This window comes from Marmota marmota, unplaced genomic scaffold (assembly GCF_001458135.2).
Source record: "Marmota marmota marmota unplaced genomic scaffold, marMar, whole genome shotgun sequence".
NCBI classification, from domain to species: Eukaryota; Metazoa; Chordata; class Mammalia; order Rodentia; family Sciuridae; genus Marmota; species Marmota marmota.
In genome coordinates, this window is record NW_026000019.1 from 17,159,849 (window position 1) to 17,182,035 (window position 22,187).

At 48.5% G+C, this 22,187-nt stretch overlaps 1 protein-coding gene across 2 annotated transcripts in view; it reads left to right on the forward strand.

Annotated features, from left to right (window-relative positions):
• Positions 1-22,187, forward strand: part of Tnr (tenascin R) — a 430,671-nt gene that overhangs the window by 237,877 nt on the left and 170,607 nt on the right. For both annotated transcript variants that reach the window (XM_048809995.1, XM_015492060.2), the window contains exon 3: positions 5,385-5,487. The gene's annotated coding sequence lies outside the window, so the exon portion shown is untranslated. The remainder of the gene's footprint in view (positions 1-5,384; positions 5,488-22,187) is intronic.

Consider the following 22,187-nt stretch of genomic DNA (forward strand, 5'->3'; position numbering starts at 1 on the left):
GGGCACACCAGAGCCTTCCAGCCCCACTGATCCAAACTGTCCCACAGATCCCAAATCTCTTGTTAGACCTGAGGAATGGCTTCCAGGCTGAACCACGCACTGTGAGAAATGGAAATCGCCCACTGGTGAGGGAGACTCACTGACTCCTCTCCAACCCTGCCGTGCGTTCAGATCAAGTCCTGATGCACGGAGCAGAGTGCGAGGACTCACCTACGGATGATGAGGAGCTGGCCCAGGATCTGGGAGGCATTAGATGTGTGTGTGTGTGTGTGTGTGTGTGTGTGTGTGTGTGTGTAGGGGATAGAGACAGACCATCACTTTGCCCAAAGTGATTCCCAGTGTAACTGTAGCTCCTCTTCAATGAGCAGGTAGATGCAGGCTGCCCCCATGGCCTCCAGGTGTAGACTGACGGTGTACACGGGCTTGTCTAGTCCCTGCTAAAGCCACTGTCATAGTTCAGAAAATGACAGAGGCCAGGCCCCAGTGTGCATCCCACACCCCAGATCCTGGAGCTCTCAGACTGTGGCCTGCCTAAGGACCCTGCCCTGCCAAGCTCGTGTCTGAGTGGGAGGGTGCGGAGTCACCATCCTTAGGTGACCCAGCAGCCATAGCAACATTGCTATGCCATAGCAACATTGGAACGCACCTCCCTTCTCTCCAGCAACCCTGTCAAGAGAGCCTTCTTCTGACCTCTTACAAGACCTTCCTGGAGGGGAGGGGGCTGCTAAGGAAATGCTGCTGGCAGGGATCCAAATGTGACGGCCGAGCTTTCCTGGAGGAGCCCTGCCACCCCGCCTCCTTTCAGCCCAGTTAAGACCACAGCCCCAGAAAACAGGCCAGCAAAGATCCCGAGTACAAGGCACAGCACATTTCAACATCTTTTTAATAAAACAATGTGGAAGGGCAGCCTGTTCATTTTGATCCTCCACCGGGTCGTTCAATTAAACATGAGATGCCAGCAAAACGTGAACCCCCGACCATATTTTCCATTAGTAATAATAATAAAAGATAATTATTGAGCCTGTCTGTCAGATATTCCAGACAAGTGTACCTCTACTTAATTAACTGCTAATTGAGATATGAAAGAACGGTGCTGTGAGCGCACACCCTGGCTTTATTAAGCCTCAGAAAATCTTTCCCAGAGGCGGGGGAAGAAAAACCCTAACTAGTGAAGGCTGAGCCCCTCCCTGGGTGAGGAGAGGATCTGAGGAAGTGTCATCTGTGTCATCTTGTTACGGGAGGACACTGAGGAGGCTGAGGTAGGCAAGGGGGTTCTCCTTGTGCTCTGCGCTGAGCTAATCCCCTGATGCATGTTAACTAAGTCTTCATGGTCATCCAGGGAATGCTGTCCCCATTTCACAGATTAGAAAACGATGCTGAGCTGGATTAAGTAAATATCTTTTCTAAAAGAAGGTGGCTGGTACGAGAGAGGGTTTGAGCCAAATCCTGTGCATTCCACATGTTGTTCCAGCAGATACTAGAAGTAGAAATGTCTTCCATGTCTTTACCATTAGTGACAAAGCAGAAGAGCACCCATGTGGCTGCTCTGTTTGCGTGCCAGCACCCACGCCCTAGGGGGGCCCTCCCACTTTAAACCGGAGAACCCGCACAGCCCACAGAAAGTGCAGACACAGTGATGTTAGTCACAAAGCCACGGAGGCCCTTTCTTTGATTGCTCACGCAGAGGAGCCAGCACAACCCCGTAAGGAAACTCAAGCAACCTCACAGAGACCCTCATGGGAGAAACGGAAGCCTCTTCCAACCACCAGCCTCACATAAGCGAGCCCTCTTGGAAGCAGATCCTTTAATCCAGCAGGTCTTCAGGTGACTACACCCCATGACGTCTTCATTGAAACCTCATCGAGGACCCTGAGCCAGAACCCCCCAGACAGACCACCTGTTGATTCCTGGCCACAGAAACTACGTGATATAACAAATGATTGTTTTAAGCCACTGAATTTAGGGATAATTTGTTATGCATCAGTAGATAACAAATTGAGAATTCATGAACTTTTCACAGCCTGCTAATTGCAGTCCTGCCAATACCAGGGGGTCAGAGAAATTCTTCTGAGAAACATTCACATTTGTATGCCTGAAAGCACATGTCTGAGATAACGGCCATTCAGGGTCCCTCCCGGTAGGAGCCCCAGTGAGTTTCAGAGGGAATGTGGGTCAGACGGCCAGTCGTTGCCCAGGTTTCCCACATTCTCATTAAGATGACGAAGTACGACTTGTTGATGGGTCACAGTCTGGCCCACAGTCTGGTTGGTTCAGCAACCAACCGCTGTGAGAATGGAGGAAACATGAATCGGTCATATTTTCGGGTACTGGGTAATTTTGTCTAGAGCTGGTCAGCATCCTAGGAATCAAGTAGCTATCACTGGGACATCTCCAGCAGTGCTCAGTACACAAGCCCACACCATCCCAGCACCGAGGTTGAAACTGAATACCAAAACGAACCGATGCTGTGAAGTCTGAGGTCCCAGCCGCGGCACTCTGCTCTCTCACCTGGCCTGGCAGGTGCCTTTTTTTCTGCCCACGATTCACCTAAGTCAAAGGGGAAAACCTACAAGGCTTTGGAAACATCTGTGATTGAAGTCGATAGGGGCCCTTGGGCTGTACTCTGTGGACTGCCCAGATCCTCAGTCCTGCCTGGGCAGCCAGGGCAGAGAGCCCATGCCACAAAGCCCCAGCCCAGCCCCCTGTGTGGCCGAACTCAGCTTCCATACAAGAGGGTCAGCATTTGATGAGGAAGGAAAGTGCCTTACACATTTTCTGGGCTTATTTTATAGATTTTTTTTTTCAAAGATGAGCTGTTGCATGTTGACCCTAGAAAATGCTGGGCACCCAAGAGGCAAAGAGCTGGTGAGCGAGGGCTAAAAGGAGTGTGGAGGAAGATGCTCATTGGCCAAAGTCCACCGAGCAGGCCCCTGTGTTCTCCCTGTGTCTCTCATGGGCCCCTGCCTCTCCCGCTGGGGCCTCTCGAGGTGTGAGGCCGACGGCATGAGGCAGCATGAGGCCCGTGGCCACCATTTCTCTCAGCTAAGGAAATGGTTAAAGCCAAGCACCAGAGAAGAGAGACAGTGTCCCTGAAAAGCCGGGGGCACAGGCACGTAGCACGATCTTGGAGTAAAAGTATTTGTACTTATGCAAAAGGAAGCTGAGGGGGTGGAGTTCGTGCATTAAGTCAGAGCAAGTTGCACAGGATTTCAGTAAAAAACTACAAACAGAACACCCCGTATACCTGTGATCTATGCATCATCAGGTTTAAACAAGCAAAGGGGAGGCTATATAGTGTGGGTGCTGTGATACCACCCAACAGAGACAATTCCCCAGCTGCTGAGAATGTTGGCTGCCGGCAGCTCATGCTGAGTTTCTTTCCAGGAATTGACCTCAGCTAAAAAACATGTCTTTACCCAAAGATGCACCCACTCAAAGACTGGCCTATATGCCACTCAAAGGCCTGGATTCCTCCTCACTGAAGACAGAGCAACCTCCAGGGGTTCAGCTTCTTGTGCTCTCCCACAGATGCTAGGACCCACCAGAATGTGCCAGTGACCCTTCTGTGCGCATATTAAGTTTTGTTCTTCCACCAGGTGGAAAGATACATACCAATTCTATTAAAGTGTTATCTTAAGGGACCAAGATAGGGAGAAATGATTAGTTTTTGTGTTTGTCTTCCTATTATGATTCCCTTATTGCCATAAGCATATATCACTTAATTTCAAGAGTATTGAATGAAGAAATTTAAAATGTATTCAACAAACATGTCGAATGAATGAATGTATGATCTCTCTCTCTTGTTGGAGAAATAGAAAACAATTAAATAGCACATTGAAGGTGTTCAGTGTGTAAAGAACTCAACTGAAGGGGATTTTGCCAACACTTTGGATAATGCTTGACTAGTTGATTCAAAAGATCTTGGGCTAGCTTTCTGAGAGTGAGGTCAGCATCTCACAAGTAGGATAAGAAAAAAGTTAATAGGTGGAAGAAAAAAGGAGAGGGTGAGTTAATTCTATGAAACAGGAGAGATGGTCTAGTATCAGACCTATCTGCCTTCAAAATGAGCTAAAATATTTTTCAGCTACTATCCAAATTGCACTGTCTGAGAACTTGTCAGTTTTTAAATTTTCTGAGCAGATAGATTTGAATTGGAAGAGGAAAATCTCTGGCATTTATATGACCTGCAACATCTCTTTGTCTCAAGTATCAGCAAAACCATCCATGACCGACCACTGCCTTCCTAATGACCAGCCCCAGAATCCTTTGCTCTCCTTTCCCTCCAGGGAGCCCAGGCTGATAAGCTGGAGCACTTCCCAGAGATGGACTCTATTTGTCCCTCCAGAACTGACGGTCTTTACACTTCCTCCAATTCTGAGGTTCCATGTGGTTCTCTGGAGAAGGCGGATTCATTCAGGAGTGATTCAGATGAGCAGGTCTATACCTTAGCCAAATGCATGCCTCTTAGTTGCCAACTGATCTTTGCAAATGCATCCTTTTTAGGCGCCTACAGATGAGATCCCTGAGGCTCAGTGTCTTGTGTGGAGAAGGCTTGGCAGGGTTTGAGAGAAAGAAGTCCTTGAAGGCATAATTATTGAGCTACTGACTGTGCTGACAGGTCCCTGGGAGTTGTGTAGGGGAGGCCTGGCCCCAGTTCTGCACAGCAACTCTGATTGAAAAGACTGACAAGTTCCCACTTGCAAGAGGTGTCCCTCCTTCTGGTGATGGTGGTTCAAGCTGAGAGAAACACTCTTTGTTCTGCCTTCATTCATTCATTGAGTCTTTGTGGAATGTCTCTGTTCTGGGTTGTTCTTGGGATGAGTGCTAGAGTTGGGAGCAAATCAAAGACTCTGACCTTGAGGAGAATCCAGAAAGACCTTGAAAGCCCCAGTGAAAATGGCACAAATTAGGATATTTACAATAATCATGTCTTTTGTAATATTGGAATGAATGTTCAATGTGCTGAGGATGCTAAGGACCTTTAAAAGGGGGTGCAGGTTGGGAGGAAGGGGTTGGATGGGAGCTTCCTGGAGGAAGTATAAAGCATTTTTCATAATCAAATCATCTAAGAATGTGTTGAGGTCACCTTTAAAGAGCTTAGATTTGTTACAGAATGCATATTCTAGATTTATAATCATTCTATAGGATTTTTATCTTAAACATTTGTCATTTTATTGCAAAGCTATGAGAATGAATGAAAATATATGAAATGAACAAAACTCTCCATAGAATAAAATAATGGGCAGCAATTTTCATTGCTTTAGAAATCAGCCCACCTTTGAACTTATTTATGAAGACAGAAGGTGTTTGGAATGGGAAGGGAAACCGAGGTTCCTTGTTACGCAGTCCTAACTGTTTTCTTCCCTGCTTTATCCCTGGTTCAGGCTCTGGCTCATCCCACTGCACAGAGAGTGATCTCTTCTGGAGTTAGGATTAAAGAGTGTGCAGACAGCAGCGAGAGGCAACCCCGAGACTCCATCACAAAAGGTACCATTTGCTTTGAACCTCTTGTCATTCATCACTCCAATGGCCAATTCCAGGCTTTCACTGGTAACTGCATATTCCCTGGGATCTGAGGCCCTTTGTCACTGAAACAACAGCCTGGGGGATAGTCTCCCAGACCAAGGTGGCCAATAGCATCAGTTCCGCCAGGCTCCATGCCATCTCTGAAAATGCTGGAGAAAGTGGGTACTAAGGTTTTTGGCATCTCGTAAAATATTTCTGAAATGCATTTCATGATGCACTTGGTAATAAAAGTATGCTACTGTGCACGGTCCCTCCACGAGGCTAGACTCGATTCCCAGCCCACCCGCGCCTGCACCGAGCCCGCATGAATCAGTGCTAAATTATTCACCAGCCTGACGCTAAAATTTCTGGAGTTCCAAAACCCCTCATAAAGTATTATGAAAAAATATCCATCTCTTTATCTCTATCCATAACTATTTATATGACTGGAGGGAAAAACCTGTCGTTTTATTTCTTTTAATTTAAAAGCTTTCCTAATTCCTTTTTCCTACCACATATATATGTCTAAAGAATTTTCGGGTTGAAATAATAAACTCTAAAAAATGGTCCGCTAGAGAAGGTTCGGATTCAGAGTTGAAAGGCATGATGAATATTTTGCTCCCTTAAAGACTTTGCATGATGCTCACTGAATTGGGAAGTTTTCAGTAGGCATGGCCCTTTTCTATGGTACAGAATGGTGACAACATACCCACAGGCCTTCCCTCTGTTTATACAATAAAGTTTGTTCACAAGAACATTTCCTTCCCAAGACTCACGATGTCCCCATCACATCCTCACTGTCCATCATGATACTCTGGGAGTCTGTTCTGAAGTCCCACATGTGAATCTACTCAGAACGTCCTCAGTAGCATCCTGCCTTTCTTGGAGACCCTTGACTACAAAGTACCCCAGGCCGTTTATAACACCTTTGAACATTCAAGGTCACAAGCGAGGACATCACACTCAGTGACTGTCAGCCACTCACCTTTAAAGGTGAACTAGTTAATTTCTTGCTTCTGGGCTATCAGAGGGTTGGGATCAAGTTCTCTGCAACCGGAGCTGGAACAGGGTGGACCAGCTAGGCAGCAGCTGGAAGCACCTGTCAGAAAAGCATCACCGGAAATACATTAAGATAGAGATATTTTCACTTATCAGCACTGTGCTCAGAGAAAGTGCTTATATAGATGAAGGCACTTTGACAAACTGCTTGGATGGGGGATTAAGCTCCTTACTCAAAGAACTTGTTTAAATAAAAACACTCGACTGTAAACTGACTTCTAAGTAAGAATTCAAGGTGAGCATGAGATCCGGGGTGCTATCACCCTCTTTAAAACAGATGTTGAATAAATATTTAAAGAACATTGGTTTAAAGGTGAGATGAGTCATTGGCAGACAAGAGCACCATGTATCTTAGTGCAGCCCTGCTGCCTAAGGCTTTAATGGGGGGGGGGGAAGGATGAAGAAGGAGCCCAGGTTTCTGCATGACTCTGGGAGAAGCAGGCAAGGGGGGAGAAGAGACTAGGGAGATGGGTCCCCATCACATCCAGGGACAGCTTCACTCCAGCAGCGAGGACCCTGCCCTTGGTCTTACCTTTGGGAAACAACCCCCAGGCTGAAGCAGAGAATGCTCATGACCGACACGATGAGCTGCGGTGTCCTAAGTCACCGAGAGCCATACACAGAGCAGGACAAGCCCCCCTTCAGTCGAGGGCCGGCAGGAGAGTCAGACCAAGGAGGATGTGAGGGGTCTGCCCCGAAGTGACTAACAGTGAGCCCCGCGGGTCTCCCGAGAGGGGAACTCCTCACAAGGCCACGGGGAGCGGTGTTCACAGGTGGTTCTTAGAAGCACCAGCCGCTGGGCCAATTAACTCCCAAAGCCACCTCCTGTCTGAGAGCCAGTCCATCTTCCCTGCTGCGTCTTTTCACCTGTGTAGGACCAACCTCACGGGGGGCAGGCCTTGTCCAGGTCGACCTTCTTTCCTGGGCACTTAGAAATGGCTTCTTACCCCGAGCTTGGTCCTGGAATGGCAGAGGTCACCAAACAGGAAGGCAGCCAGTGCCCCTGGCTCTTTGACGGTTCAAACCGAGGCGTGTCCACCAGGCTGCTTCCGGCTGCGGGCTCGGCTTGCCTCTGTCCTACCTTCAGTCCCCGTGCGTTTGCAGGCAGCTTATTTTGAGAGCTGATTAGATGAGCCCTAATAACGTTAGAACTTAAATGGCCCCAGATGGGCTTTCAGCTTCTTGCCAAATTGAGATAAATGTGATATTCGGGGAACTGAGCTCTCAGCTTCGTGGACGGCAGACGAATTCTGAGGCACTTTACCCTCTCCTGTGCTTTTTTGCAGCAGAAAGTTGGGTTTATATACCTCTGTGGGGTCCCTTTCATCTGAGGGTCTATGATTCTGTGTGAAGAATTGCCTCCATGATCACATTTTTTCAAGGAAAGCTAGGTTGGGGACAAGAGGCTTCAAACAGAATCATTTCATTTGACACAATCTGTATGGGAAAACTCTCCCCTGTGCCCCAACACCTCTGGGAACTTTGAGTCCAGGCAACGACCTTTACCGATCAACTACTATTTAGCCATTTAATTCAATACTAATGTTGTTCATAGTAGACTTTGGCCAAGGATCACATAAAGTGATTACAAATATGAGCGTTTCATTGCACGAAAACGTCCAGGGCCCTCTGTAACTCTTCTGGGAGGGTTTATTTCCAAGAAGGACAAACACATTTATCATGTAAATAGTTATAGGCTTCCATTTTAATTCCCTCTGTAAATTTTAGAAAAAAAGTAAAAACAGACTTGGAAAAAGGAATTTTTAAAAGGTGAGTATAAACAGGCAGTTCAGTGCCGAGGCAAAGGTATCCTTACAAACACACCCAAATTGAGTTGTTCTATCTCTCCTCAACCAAACCAGGCACACAGGTTTCCCTGAAACTCCTAAAACCGTGGTTTGCTCCTCTGGATGTGCGGGGGGGGGGGCATTCAAGAAATGTCTTTGAGCTTAAACTTCCCTTCGAAAAGCTCAATAACTGGAGATGCTCTTTCCATCTTTCAGATGAAACTAGACCTTGAGCTTAGACCTGGCCTTTGTATTTGGGTGGGAAAGACCACCCCCTGTTCTCCTGAAAGGAGGCTGAGGATGCCCAGGAGCCAGGTTAGGAGATGACAGGGAGGGACCTGGGCCCGGGCAGAGCTATGAGCACACCGCCCCTGCTGCTCTGATCCCAAGCTCGTCCCAGCCTCTGGGGACAACTGAGGGGTTTCTGGAAGACTTGAACTGTGGCTGGGATCAGAAACTGCGATTGGATGTGAATGTCCAGTTTCGTAGACGTTGGGCAAAGCACAGCTCTGGAACCACCGTGTCTAGCTCTATCCCAAACTCCCATCAGTGAGGGCTGTGCCACTGGGGTAGGGGGGGGTGAGGGAGGGCAGAGGACTTGGCAGAGCCTGCGGGCTTAGCCCTGCACCCTCAGGGCGTGCGGGTCCAGCTAGTGTGATGCGCTCTCATGAGGACCATGTTATCTGAGAGGTCGCAGCTCCGACAGGCCTTTTCCAGGACTGCGTGTGGTTTCTCTCAGCCTCTGTGGTTACATGGGAAGGGCAGTGACACTGGCAGGTCACCTGGCAGTTGACCTGGCTGGAGCTCCCCTCTTCCTCTACTAAGTCCCCGCCTCAGCCTCTGGTCCATTCATTGCCCTCCACGGTCCCTTTTCTCACTTCTATTCTGTCTCGGTTCCCTTTCTTCTGCCTATAGACAAGATTTGTCTCCGTTAAAACCAACAAACAAAACCGCTTTCCCTTGATTTCCTGACTCTGCGTCACCTCCTCTTATTCTGAGCTCTGTGGAATACTCTACATTCACTTCTCGACTGTGTTCACCCTTTAATCCTATGGGAAATGGTGCATCCTACCCACCCACCCTTACAACAAACCCCACATCATTTGACAGACGTTCATTGAGCACATGCTATGTGCTATGCCCAGACTAGATCCCTAGCACAAGTAGGACACACTCTCCCAAGAAAGGCAAGCATGCCTACCCCTGCCCCCAAGGACAAAGTGGTAGTAAGTGGGGGGATGAGGCTGTGGAGAGGCAGGGTGAGAGTCTTCAGCCCCGTCTTGGGAGCAGGGACCAGCAAAGCAAATAAAGGAGTCCCCGGATGGATGCTTGAACTTGAACCCTCTTGTGAAGAAGCGAAGATGGAGGGTCTAAAGGTGCAGGGAGGGACACAGTCAGGTTTTCCAGAAAGACCACGGGCAGCAGCATGAGAAGTGACATCCAGAAAGAGCACCTCTGAGTCCAGTTGGAGGTGATGGAGCCTGGACCAAATGGCAGCCCCAGGGATGGCGAAGAGGGGCTCCCTGCCAGCCTGCTCTGCTCCCCTGATCCCACCTGGATGAAGCTCTCTCTGTGTTCCTCCCTCGGAGCGTGTACCGGGCTTTTTCTCCTGCGCTCACTTGGTTGTCTTACAGTCATTTGCTTCTTTCTCTATTATTCCTTATCAAATTGTATCTTTGTCTCCCCTTCCCCTAATTATAGTACCTGGCTCATCATTAGAGCTGAAGAAAAGGTTATTTAGTCGAATTGAATTTTCAAGAGCCTCAAACCATGAATAATTGAGGAATCAGCCATGTATAAGTGCTCATCATTTACACAATTGTGTAAACAAGCTGATAAAAAATTTTATTTTTCCCAGTATTTTTATTGTCCCAGAAGGCCCCGCTATCCTCCTCGTTCTCCAGGTTTCAGGGAAACAGGAAACACAGATTCCCCAACACACACAGGCTGCAGAGGAGCGGCCGGTTCTCACCTCCCCGGGCAAAGGGCAAAGGAAGCGGTTAAGGGAGGGAGCAGATGATGGCATTGATGGACGTGAAAGCCACAGACACTCTCTGAAGAGACGGAATCGCAGAGCACACTGCGTGACAGGCCACGTGCAGAGTCCCCAAGGTCAACGCGCAGACACAAATTGATCACGCTAAGTACTTGCTGAAATCGCTTTCCAACTTACAGAGGAGCATTGATCACCAGCGGGACCTGTATTCACCGTGAAAAAGCTCCTGTGAGATGCCCCTTTGGTATGTCATCAAAGCAGATTTAAATTGTCTGGATTCTTCCCCAAACGAGAGAGTCTACAATAGAGTTAACAAATGTCATAAGGAGTTAACGGATGCTTACAACTTTGTGATTGAGTCAATATGTGGGCCCCTTTGGCCCCAGAACAGCTTCTATTGTGACATCTTTTTTATAACCCTGAGGAAAACCTCTCTCTCTCCTCTCTTGGTTCAATCCAAATGCTTCTGACTGACTGTGAGTAGGCCCTGTCCGTGGTGGCCCCCCAGTGATCACACACAGCCCCTGGCTTCTAGGAGGCCGGGAGTCAGAAACCTCCTAGGCCTGGATGTGCTGGGCAGGCTTAACCAGAGCCTGTGAGTGCCACTGCCCTGTGACATTTAGACAGCAGAGAAGCAGAGAAGTGGGGTGAGGTGGAACAAAGGCAGAGCAGGACAGACACGGGGACCGAGGAATTTCTGTGAAATAAAAAGGCTGCACCTCGGGCCACCCCAAAAAAAGCACATATCATGCTTCACCTCTCAGGGAACTTAGTCAAGAGGGTGATTTTCAACCCAGGAAACAAACAAAAACAGCAGAACATGGCACTAAAATCAAGCACTGCAGGACTGAGTGGGTCACAGGACTGGAGGCCTGAATAGGACCCAAACCACGGGGACTCGGGGAATTGCAGATCACAGAGACCTCCTGGGAGGGGTCGTGGGTGTGGAGCCAAGTTTTGAAAAGAAAGGTGAAGAACCCCAGCAAACGTTTCATTAGGTGCAGGGAAGAGGGGGGAGGCAGATCCAGGGAGCCACACGGAGGGGAAGAAAGAGGAGAGGAGGAGAGAAAGGTTGCTGGTAGGAGTGATGACCAGCTGTGTCTGGTCCCCCTGGGCACCTGCCCTACCCTTGCGACTGCCTTGGCCAAAGACTCCCAGTCAGAGGTGGGACGTGCTCCTGTGGGCCCAGCCACCTCGAGGACTGGACGGGAGCCAGGCTCTTTTGTTGTCTCCCAACCACACAGCGAGGCGTTCTTTCCCTCAGGTTCGCTTGAGAGGAATGCGGCTTATACTGGAAACCTCAAACCTTCCAGAATGATCTTCTACTAAAATAAATTTTTCTAATTGATGCGTACTGGGCATCTCAATACCCATGTACAATGTGTCATGATCAGAACAGGGTAATTGGCGTATCTCTTACCTCAGACATTCATCATTTCTTTGTGTTGGGAGCATTTAAAACCCTCTCTGCTAGAACTATTTTAAAATAGTCAATTAATCGCTGTCAGTCATAGTTGTCCCACTAGGAGTTATTCCTCCTCCCAGCTGCACCCCTGCACCCAATGACCTCCTCCCTCCGCCAACAATCCCCCAGCTCTGGTAACATCTGTCTTTCTGCGCCTGACTTACTACACTCATGCAGTCACACTGACCTTTGACAACCAAATGCTCACATTTCTAACAATGGGGTGTAAAGAGCCCTCAGAAGCTCAAATGAGATGGCTTCATTAGCTGAAGACTCTGGAAGCTTCTGCAAGAGATGGACAGGCTGGTAAATTAAGGACAATATACTAGATGCATTTCCAGAAGGTTCTATAGAGAACAGGAAATGACCAGTGAAATCTACTTTGATTGACAACTGGGAAATCTCCCTGTCCTTAAAATTCTTCCCCTAACCCACCCTCAACCCCACCCAAATTTGAAGAAAAAATTCTAAGAGGACAAACAAGTAACACTGGTTCTGCTGTGATGCCTGAAATTCTACCATTTGAGAGACATTCTTGTCAAGGTATTGTCTCTGCCAGATTTCCCTCCTGAGAAGCAGGTGCCCCCTGAGACAGCTGTTTACCCACACTAGAATGCTAGTTATTTTAGTATATTATTCGTTTTCTGAGAGGCACGAGAGGAAGAAAATGCAGAGACCAGCGGGGAAATTATGATGTGAGAAGAGGGGGGAAAGAGTGGCGTAACCCGGGCCCTGCCAGGAAGGCAGGGCTGAGGGTGGGCAGGGTGAGGGAGGATGGTTGGGGGGCTGAGGGATGGGGGCCCGCTGCAGAGAAGCGAGAATCCAGCTCTGCCCCCTCTGCAGGGTAGCCTGGAGCAGCGCTGACATTAGCGTGGGGCATCCTCCAGGGCCACCCGAGAAGTCTCAGCACTGCTTGAGAGAGCCAAACAGGAGCCGGAATTGAGCAGGGGGCGGGGGCATCTGTGGAGCTGCACCGGGTGGCAGGCTGAATGGATGTGTTTGCAGCGAAGTCAAGTCCAGCTGCAGCAAAACCATAGCAAGTTTTTCATCAGGCACAGGGAAGAGAAGAGGGCCTAGAGATCAGCCCAGCACAGAACAATTGTGGCCACGGGCCAAGGGAGGGCGGACTTCAGGCTGAGTCAGCAGAGAACAATAAAGCTGGGCAAAGATTGAAGAACTATAATGTTGGAAACTCTGATAATCTGATCCCAGAATCACAGACTCATCAAATGTTCCATCTAGGACTTCAGAGATCATTCCAGTCCAGGGGAAAACAGGGCCCGAGAGGTTAGGATCTGTTGAGTGCTTCTTATATGCTAAGCCCCATTTTGTTCACTTTATAGGTCTTAACTCAGTCACTCCTGCCAACATCCAGTAGTAGCAGGTGCTGTCGTTGTCTCCATGTTATACAGAAGGAGAGTGTGGTGCAGAAAAGCTAAATAATTTGCCTAAGTTCCAACTATTTAGGAAGTGGCAGACCCAGGACTTGAACCTAAGCAGTTTGAGTTTGAGGCTGCGTCACGAAAATAAGCAAACCCAGAATGATTGGGGCAAGATCACCTAGCCAGATCCCCAATAAGGGAAGCAGGCCACCTTTTGTCATTTGAGTCCCATCCCACTCAGGTTAGTGTGTAAGCATCACTAGTGAATGCTGAAGGCCTCTCGGGAGAGGTTGCAGCAGATCTGGTGGCAAAGACTCCTAATTCCTAGTGGAACTGAAGTCTGTCTGGAAGGGAAGCCGGTCACCATCGTGGAGCAAGCACTCTGTCCCTAATCAAGGAGTTGTAATGGATTGCAATGCACTGTGGTTGAAGCATGAGAATTATGGAGATGACGGCTCCGGATTGGAGGAGCAGGTATATCCTGCCTTGAGGAGGAGGAGGAGCTTGAAGTAATGAAATGGTAAAGAGTGTATTGATGAGATTTCAATAGGAAGCAATGCAACAGCAATAGACCACGAGTGTGAAGTCAAAGGAACAGCGTGGTGCCTTTGGTCATCATCACCTGGGCTCACTGATGCCGGTTTTGCCAGGCCTTCGGGGCTCTTGGAAGGAATCAAGATCTAGTCCACCATGAGTTTCAATTGTAATAAAAACAACAAGGTAACCGTAAACAACTGCCCCTTTCCCAAATACTGTACCAGAGTATCGGAAATGCCCGTGTGCCTGTCCAGTGGCTGGCATGGCCTTGAACTGCGCTGAGGAAGACCCTGGTAATGAGATCGCTCAGGCAGCTGTAGCAGAGGCCTGTGCAGATGAGCTGTCCCTCCGATGAGGATCATTATTGTTCAGCTGTTAGAGAAGAGAGGACGGAGAAGTCCGTCGTACATAGGAGTAACAGTGACAAGAGTGAAATTGCCCTGGATGGTGGCAGATCTTTTGTAGTTAACATTATCATGGGTGATTTCATGAAGGAAAGAGGGAACTTCTAACATTAATGGAGATGTTGGAGTACATGTCTAGTGTATAATAGGGATGCCTGGAGCTGAATCAAAGGTGGCCAGGGTCTTGCATGGTAGAGGGGTGGATAAAGACATTGAAATTGTTATGGGAGCAATTATGATTGTAACTGAGGTGATAATAAAGATAATGGACCTGTAATTGAAAAACTGATGGCTGTAAAGGAGAAGGTGAGGGCAACTGACATGGAGAGGGGGTGACGGGGGAGGTAATGGTGGCTGTGTGAGAGGTAATGGAGTTATAATGTAGATGATGTGAAAAGGTAATGGAGTTATAATGTAGTGAGGACTACGGAGTGGGGGGAAGAGAAGATCATTTTAATGGAAGCCAGAAGGGCTGTGTGACACAGGTGAGAATGGTATGCAGAGCATTCATCACAACAGCTGGCGCTGTGGGTGACCAGGAAAATAATGAGCAGCTACGCCCAAGGTTCTCATTACAGCAGGCGTCCTAATGGACCCTGGAATAATATAATGATGTTAATGGAGAAGATGAGGACTGCATGAAAGTCATGGGCCTTGTGATGGTATGGAGATGGATAGAGGGAGAGACCAGAGGAGGACTGGGGGTTCAGGAGAGACCCATGTGGACATAGCTGGAAGGCTCAGGACGAGAGGTCGAGGGATGTTTAGCAGACACAGCCCTGTGGGTTGTTTGTTCACACAGCTGCTGTTGCCAGTACAAGGCCTGTATCGTACATGAGGCTGGTCCAGGCTGAGCAGATCTGGATGGAGCAAAAATCTGAGCTTTAAATCTTAAGTTTGTCCTTAAATAGGCATGATAACGTACTACCCCATTTGTAGTATTTCTGTGAGCAAATGTACAAACAGAACAGCTGGGAAATTTGTGAATTTCCAGGAAAAAATGAATGAACAGAGGTTATTTCCTTCTGTCTGTCTGTCTAGCTATCTGTCTAGCACCCATTCATCAATACACACATACGTACCACTAATACCTCTCCCAAATGGGGAAGTGGGAGCTTATTTCCAGGGCTCACTGTTCAGTTCTTGAGCTCCTTAGTGGGGAAGAGGGACCCAGGTCTGGGGAGCTGGCATGCCAACTGACAGACAACTCCAGCCCATGTGGGCATCTAGGAGAATGGGCAAGACCCAGCACTCACAAGGGGATCAGGCTCAGCCAGACAGGCTCACCATCTGTACAAGGACATGTGGATGAAACGCAGATGCCCTATTCCCTGGAATCTAAATGACAACTCTCAGACTAAGCACATGGAAACTACTGAGAAAGCTTTGACAAAAATCCAGGTTCCTAGGTCCCGTCTCATGGAGAGTCTGATCCTGTTGGCTTGTGGCTGGGCCTGTGAATCTCTATTTTTGAAACTCTTCATGATTTTTACCATTTCCTACTGTTAATATGTATTCCTTAGGAGGAGGAGATTAGGGAAGAGATGGGCAAGCGGAGTTTGTGGGAGCAGGCCAGATCACGTTGCTCTGTCCCAGCAGGAGGATCTGACTATCTTCACCTGTCCCCTCCATCTGCACATGGGGACTCGAGCTCCAGTGAAGGGTCACGCAATTGGTGGACATGGAGTCCTCTGGCAAGGGCCTGGCAAATGCCACATGGCAAAAAGTCAGCCCTGGGCCCTGTTTTGCCAGAACAGAAGGGTTCAGTGGTATAGGAACTGAAGTGTGCTGGGGGTGGAGGGGAAATGATGTGAAGGAGTAGGAAGAAAAATGTCCAGAAAGAGATTTCAAGAGGCTCCAGCTATGAAGATGGATGTGGGGATGGAGGCAGGGGCTGGGACCCTCGTGCTGTATTTGAAGGGCTCCCCCTCCCAACCTCCAAGCTTAGCCTTTGTTCTTCAAGGTTCTCAAGGATTCCAAAGTGTCAAAATCATGGAAGTGTTCAGTTTATGTTAGGGAAGTACAAATTATTTCTGTCCTTAGATGATGTGTACATGCCACACATGTCTCAATCAACAAAATTAGCAAGTGGGTGTAATTATTAAACAGTGCATGACAAATAAAATGTTCCTTTTCAATTGCTGCATGGATATTTCTCGACAGCCCCATGTCCTGATTCTGTCTGTTCCTTCCGACTTGAACTGTTAAAGAGATGAGTAGCCTACTGAGAGATTCTAGTATACCATCATGGTTACACCAGAAGAAAAGCCCTGGTCTCAGAGAGACAGAAACCCAGAGATTAATCCTGTGTCCCCACCAGGGAGTGGTGGAGTTCAGCCTCTACCTGATCCTCTTGGGAATGACTCAAGCCAGCAGATGAGAGTGCATTGGAGAGCGACCTCATGAGCGTGGCCACTTCTCCCTCTCTCCCTGGTCTTGACTCTTCTCAGCAAGTGGGCCACAAGGTCCTTTCAAAGCTATTCCTTGCTTCCCAGGGACTCTGACCCACCTCTTGAGTGGCGCCGCCTTCGTCCTGTGCCAGGCTGTCATCTGTGAGCTGCGAATCCTTCATTAGCCTCCCAGGTACCTCGTGGAAGCCAAGACCTTTCCTTGGTTTGCGAGGGTGGTTCACTGGGTCCCCTTTAATAAAATTACAACTTCAGGAAACAAATCATTTATATCAAATACAACCCTGTGGCTTCCTCTTATGTTAATCATTTCAGGCAGGTGCTATTAAGTAATTCAATCACTGGGCTACGCAAAGCTGCCACTGAATTGATGAGGAATGAACTCAAATTCTGAATAAGAGATTTTCTGAATAAATGGTTCTGAATAAAAACGTGGGAGCCAAGCCTATAATCACAGCAGATGACAACATTATAAAATTGCATATTAAATACATTCCTAGCATCCATCTACTCCCAGCCCACAAACTCTTTGTGAGCCAAAAGACCATATTGTGGCCACCAGCAATAGCTCCCTGCACCCACCGGGCTTTTATTATTTCCTAATGTTTTTTCAGGTGAGACGAATACATTTGGAAGCCCTCATCCCAACTTAGAATAAATTTTAGTTTATCCCTGCAGTGTGTTTATGGTCCCATTCAGACTCTGAGATTTTCCCCTCTTTGGGCTGAACCACAAGCCTGCAGTCCCCTTCCCAGCCAGGACCTCCTCTCCTAGCCACCAGGGAGATCTTTCCAAAACCCGGATCTGACCACACCACATGACCTGCCTCACACGCTCCAATCGTTTTCTCTATCCCTGCTGCCTTAGCAAGTCAGACACAGCAATCTGGGGCCAGGCCTCTGTCCATCTTTCCAGCCTCATCGCCCAGTAGTCTTTTAGAGGGATGCGCCCTGTAATCCAGCCACACCAATCCGGAGTGTTCTGTGCTCTCCCCTAGAGACCACCCACCCCAATTCTCATCCTCTAAATTCATCACAAGCATCGCTGCCGCCTCATATCTTCTGCCACATATATCCCAACTCCCCCTTTACACTGTTTCTACACTGAATGAGGCCCCTTTCCTCTCTGCCTCCTTAGCTCTTGGGGGCAGAGCTCAGTTGATGAATAGAGCTCTCCGTACCATCTGTTGGAGCACAAGTCTTCCAATCAAACTAGACTGACAGCGCCCCAAGAGCAGGACCACAAAGTGTTTGACCTTGTGTGTTCAGCGCCGAGCATATGGTAGACACATGATATGTATCTGATAAATGAATGAACCACTGGTGAAATAGATGAAGTCGTGACTGGATAAATAAGTGATCCAACGGCAAGAGTTATGCTCATTCCAGTAGCCACATATCCATTCTCCAGTGCTGGGCAGAAGAACTTGAAGTTCCTCCATAACCTCAAATTCCACAGTGAAGACTTGGTTGGGAGCCAGTGGGTCTCCTGACAGCTCATGACATGCCTCCTCCTCCCGCTCTTCAGTGATTGGATACAAAGGAATCGACTCTGTAGCTTGGGTACGATGCTGGGTACAATCCCTGAGGGAGGAAGCGGCCATCAGCACCCCCACAGTATAGTGTGGTGCCTGGTGGCCTTCCTGGGGTCCAAGCCTCCTGCTCAGCAGGCAACTCGCTCTTGCTCTGACCCTGCATTTGGTTTCCACGGAGCTGGTCGCCTGGCATTTGTCACGCTGTGCTTCATCAGAGATTTAATCAGGTCTGGGTCTTAACAATGTGCTCGTCATGCTCACTTAAGATCCAGCCTGTGCAAGCAGTAGTGAGTCCTGCTCAGTCCGTCCGGTGGTTTTGGCATTTAAAACTTTAGGGTTTCTCGTCAGGAGCACTGGGTGTCTTTACCATCCCGTCAGACACCCAGCCTCAGCCCGGTTCCCCAGTTGAACCTGTCCAGGTGCTCAGACTAAGCTGCTGTCAGGGAAGCAGCTGCATGTTAGTGCTCTTTCTCTTGATGTCATAACAAGTAGTAGCTGAAAGCAACACAAGCATCCCTCTAAACGACTGATTATCCAACTTTGTACCGGGGAAGCCAGACGTGGGTCTTGTCAAGGTGGGGCAGGGCTGGTTCCTTCCCCAGGCTCTGGGGAGAACCTGTCTCCCCGCCTTTGCTGCTTCTGTGGTTGCCCATGCTCCTGGCTCCCACCTCTTCTCCAAAGTCAGCGACGGCTGATGGAGTCCTCCTCATATAGCATCACCCAGACCTCTTTTCTGCCTCCTTCTGCTTTTCAGGACCTGTGTGACCACACTGGGATTACCCAGATAATCTAGGATAATCCAGGGGCAGTTCATTAGCAGCCGTAATTCCCCTTGGCCACATAAGGTAGTATATTTGCAGATCTCAGGCATTTAAGACATGGCCATCTTTGGTTGGCCATTATTTTTGCCTACTATATTCTGCCTGGCTCTGGACATCTGAAAGGGGTCTTTTGTATAAGTCCAGTGAGTCCAGTGTGAACCTCCCACAGCAATATCACAGTCACCTGGAGTTTTGGAAGTACAGCTCCTCATACTCCATCCGAGACCCTCAGAGTCAGACTCTATGTTTTCATGGACTTCCGTGGCTTAGGTTGAGCACAGTAAACTTGAGAAGCCCTGCCACTCTGAGAGGCAGGGAAAGAGCTTAGATGCTGGTGCTGAACAGTGATCTTGTCTGGAAACTTGTATGTAATAATGGAAGGATCTCGAGGAACCTAATAAATAGCACCCTTCTTCCCCAACAGAGGTCTGAACAAGAAGAGACAGAAGAAGCTGTCCAGGTGGGGACCAACGTCTCCTCTTGCTAAACTTTTTGGTAATATGAGCTCTACCTGTAGCTCTGATGTTGAAACTCCCAGTGAGGGGGCTCCTTCCCACGCAGCCAGGGCTGCACCAGACTGCAGAGGGTCCTCCCCACCACAGCCCCTGCAGACAGAGCAGAGCCCTATGGAAGGATCTCGGGTGCATCCGAGAGCACGTGTCTCTGCAGGCAGCCCCACCCCCCAAGGAAGGAAGAGGAAGAGACCGGGCTACACCTGCCTGATTCCTCCTTCCAGACTCGGCCACCAGATAGGTCACTGGAGCACTGGGGAAGGGATGTAGAGATAGAGAAGAATGGCACAGCCTCAGAGCTGCCTACGCGTGGGGGGAGGTCGACTTCAGGCGGGAACCAGCAGTTCTCTGATAAATACCACCCGCGTCACAGAGGCGTGGGGAGGAAAGCAGCACAGACACACAGAGAGAATCCAGTCACGAGGATTACCGTGTGGCCCAGCAGGTCCAGACCTGGTAACCCGCCAGAACATCTCAGGAACCTGTTACAGAACGTGGTTTCCTAGACCCCTGCCCCAGGGATTCAGGTTCAGTAGGTGCAAGGTTGGGCCTGGGAACCAAGCAGACCTGAAATCTACAGCACCCAAATGAAGGAAAAGCCCATGTCTTTGCCTCTTTGGTCATTTAGGCAGGATTTCACCTAAAGCAGAGAAAGCGTGTATTAGGCAAGACTTGATTACCAGTTTTGGAAGCCCACCTGAGCTGGCTTACCTGAAGAGGGGTGTTTTGCAGACCTCTGGAAGTCTCATGGAACACAGGGCATGTGTGGGAAGGGACTGGCCCCAGGGAGACAAAGCCTGACGGTGTGCTCTCCCCACCTGTCACTTCTGCCTCTCTCTGTGGCCAGTGCCACCTTCTCTCTGTTTTCAGGCATGTGGGGAGCAGTGTGTGAACCTGGTCCCTGGCAGACAGAGTAGCACTCTTGTCGTCCCCCCTCTACCTTCCCAGACAGAGAATCAGATTGACCCAAGTCAGGTCAGCTGTTCCCTCCAGGTTCAGGGGCTTAGGGGTCACAGGACCATCCCTCTGTCTCTTTAAAATTAATGCCCACTAACTGAATATACTTAAGGGGTACAGTGTGGTAATTTGATGCGTGTTTACAATGTGTAAGATCAAGTCAGGCAATTAATGTTTCCCTCTCCTTAAACATGTGTTCTTTGTATTGGGATCCTTCAAACACCTCCCATCATTCTTGATAAAATCTACACTAAGTTGCTATAAGCCAGTCACCTCCCTGTGTGCTGGCCGCCAGCCCTCATTCCTCCTAACTGTATTTGGCATCCATTTTCTATCCTCTCTCTGTCCCTCCTCCCCCTCCCCATCTATGACCTCTGTTCTATTCTTTTTTTATTCCAGTTAAGAAATCAGTTTACTTAGATTAGTATTCCCAAATACATATAAGCAGAAAATTTATCTTTGGTTTCCACCTGTGAGTGAGATCATGTGATGCTTGTCTCTCTGCCTCCCTGTTGGAGGGAGGCTTCTCACAAGCCATCACGTTGGGTGGATATCCAAAGAGTCTACTGGAAGCTGCTACCTCATTTCAACCTTTTGAAAATTGCTTTCCACCATAACCAGAAAATAAGAAAGAAAGCCCTGTGACTTTGAGTATCTGATAAAGATCTGTAAATATTGTTAATCTATACTTGGAATCCATGTGCTTGGAACATCTGTCTTGGTGAAATCCTGGAGATTAGTCCTCCTCCTCTGTTTACTCGAAATGGCCAGAGGTGTTGACTTCTCTGGAGAGGATGCTTCTAGGCCCTTCCACGAGCTTCCTTCTAGGATGAAGAGGGTTCTTCTCCAAAAAGGCCTTTTCTGGGAGTGAATGCGGAATCCACTTGTGTTGGAATTACTTTTCATGAAAGTCCACTTCCCAGACACAAGCTCTTCCTCCAGAGTCAAGGCCATGTCCTCCCCATCCTCTAGCTAGAGTGTCTGAAGTGATGCGTGGCTCTGAGCGCTGCCCATGCCTGTTTCTTACTTAGGACTAAGTGAGAGGTTTTGTTCTTCAAAAAGTGTCCTATAATGCCATGGTTAGTGAGGAGTCAGCAAGGACCAGGAAAGAGTCCCCACATGCAGAGCTGCTGTGCCCCTCTGGCAGGAGAGTCGATGATCACCTCACTAGGCACCCCAGGAAGGAAAGGGCACCCCTAGAGATGTGGCTATGTGACTGCAGGCCCAGGAGTTAGGACAGGTGGTCCCATAGCTCACAATCACCTTCTCCTGTAGACCTCCCTCCTTCTCAGGGGCCCAGTCTTTATCTCAGTTACTCAGACCCCTGTCTCCCCACCAGATGCACTCCAGTTAGGGGAGTCGGGAGAGCGTCTTCTCAGAGGAGCGACTGCCATAGATCATCACAGGGAGAGGGCACAGAGACCGTTTATGAATGTTTATTTTAATTGCAGAAATATAAAACCCAAGACTCCACGATGTATCACTCCATTTTAAGATCAATATCACAAGGCTCAAATATCTTTATCTTGATGATGTTTTATTCTAAAACTGTATTTTCCAAATCCTAAAATAGTAAAAAATAGCTCTGGCATGACAGTCGCCTGACATAAATGAAAACACAAGCTAATGAAATGGCATTTTATGAATTTAAACTGAAGCAAATATTTGACGTTTTATTTAAATTAATTTGCTGTTCATGCTCTGCTGTTTCGATAGCGGGCGAGCTTTGTTTTATTATATGTTTACTGCACTGGGCTCTGAAACTTGCTGGTGCAGAAATAGAAGCTGAGGGATCCGGGGAGACCAGATTCTGAGTGTCC